Genomic DNA, 2,175 nt, shown 5'->3' on the forward strand with positions numbered 1-2,175 from the left:
CAATGTGGGACTTTTTCGAACGCTTTTTTAAAATCAAAGAAGATTGCATGAGTTTCCTGTTCTTTATGTAGGTTATGGTGAATGTCCGTTAAAAATTCAAAAAGTTGAGATTCACAGGAGTACGACCGCAGGAAAACCGTGCTGGTTTGAGATGAGCATATTATTTACACATAAATATTTCATTACATTAGAATAAACGACAAGTTCTATCAATTTACTTACAACAGAGGTTAGAGATATGGGTCTGAAATTGGTAAGGACATCTTTTGCGCCATCTTTAAAAATTGGGACAGCCATTACAGATTTCTAGTCAGCCGGAACAACACCAGAATCAAAGGATTTCTGAAATATGCGGGATAAGAGTACACTAAATATGTCACTTGTAATCCTGAGCAGCTTTGTAGTTATAAGGTCAGGACCGGGAGCCGAGTTAGATGGTAAATTTGATATTATTTTTGAAATGTTGTCATTTGTTACAATGATCTGATCTATTTGGGTGGTTATAAGATATTCTGGGCAGTAAGAGGGTAATGGAAAGCTTCATCAGTGAACACTTCACTAAAGAAAGTACAGAACAGCTCGCAAGTCTGGGCTGTCGATAAACGTTTTCCAGAGGCGTCACTCAAGCTGACCGAGTTTTTTACCTGCTTTGGATTAACAGCGGCCCAAAACTTTCTTGGATTTGTTTTCAGTGTATTACAAAGATCGAAGTTAAAAAACCTATCTTTCGCAATTTTTATTTCATATTTGCAAGCTAAATAACACTCCTTGTATTTGAGTCATGAAATAGCAGTCTGAGACGCCTTTGCACCGCGAAAAAGTCTATTCTTTTTATTTAGCAACCTCTTCAAACGTGTTGAAAATTACGGGTCTGAAAACGACACGTGAAGGGTTAGTTTCGGAATAAATTTGTCACACAACTCAAGCAATTTACACTTAAACAAAATCCAGTTTTCATTCAAAGACCTAGAGTCAAATTCCTCTAAAACCAAGCTCAAAATAGCGAAAAGTGTTGGTTAACATCGTCGAGGTTTGCCCTTGAGTCACTGGGAATTGTTTTTGCCCCAAGAGGTTGCTCATATGATGGAATGGAAAGTTCAACAGTAATAGATATGTGATCACTTAATGGTTCCATATACACAGTATTTGCAACTAGATCGGGTTTTGAAATAAAAAAAGGTGAAGCATGGCTTCACCGCGACTGGTTTTATTAACAATTTGAGAAAGTGCAAAAGAGTATATAACATCAACAAAATCCCGAGACTGTTTTGGAAGGTTTTGTCACGATAAAAATGGTATTTTATCAGACAGAAGGGACCACTTAATTTCAAGGTAATTAAAATCACCAGAAATAACAAGTACATCATTTGGATATAAAGGAACCACAGACTCCAAAAAATCATGAAGTACCGGAGCAAGATCCAAAACAGTTGGGTGCTTATAACAAGCAACTACAATAATAAACTTGGTAGGCATTTTTATTCCAACCCAAACGGCTTCAAAGGTTGGAACAGTATCAGAACAATCAATAAGGTATGTATTTTTGAGTGCTACAAGCACACCTCCTCCCTTTCGGCCTGCTCTGTTATTACGAAAAATAAAATGTGAGGGGTGTATGGTTAGTTCCGAGTTTGAGATATCATCTGTCAGCCAAGTTTCTGTTAAAATGATAACGTCGGCTAAGCATGAATGGACTGCAGAAAGAAGGTCGTCTTGCTTTGTACAAACACTTACCTATTGAAAAATCCACCAGACCGGTTTGGTGTGTCCTAGTTTTTCTGACGTAAACATCAGACCGGCCAGGTGTGTTCTGGTGCGTACATCAGACCAGCCTAACGTGTTCTGTTGTCCCCACCAGAACACGTTAGGCTGGTTTGGTGTGCCCATCACATCATCCTAGTGTGGTCTGATGTGCACATCAAAACACACCAGGCTGGTTTGATGTGCACAACACAGCACACCAGAATGGCTTGATGTGCACACTATGCCACACCAGACTGGTCTAATGTCCACACCAAGGCACACTAAACTGGTTTGACATGCACACCAGGGTGCCTCTGGTGAGCACACATTACGGATATATGTATGGTGTTGAATGAAAACATGTTTTCTTGTAAAATTAAATAAGATGTACAGAGCTCAAACACCACATTTGATTTTATAAGGTGCTTAATT

The 2,175-nt window shown here is 38.8% G+C and overlaps 1 pseudogene; it reads right to left on the bottom strand.

Annotated features, from left to right (window-relative positions):
* Positions 1 to 306: 306 nt before the first annotated feature.
* LOC120848797 lies at positions 307 to 1,725 on the bottom strand (annotated as a pseudogene).
* Positions 1,726 to 2,175: the final 450 nt, after the last annotated feature.

This window comes from Ixodes scapularis, unplaced genomic scaffold, assembly GCF_016920785.2.
Source record: "Ixodes scapularis isolate PalLabHiFi unplaced genomic scaffold, ASM1692078v2 PGA_scaffold0__279_contigs__length_252992795, whole genome shotgun sequence".
In the NCBI taxonomy this organism is placed as follows: domain Eukaryota; kingdom Metazoa; phylum Arthropoda; class Arachnida; order Ixodida; family Ixodidae; genus Ixodes; species Ixodes scapularis.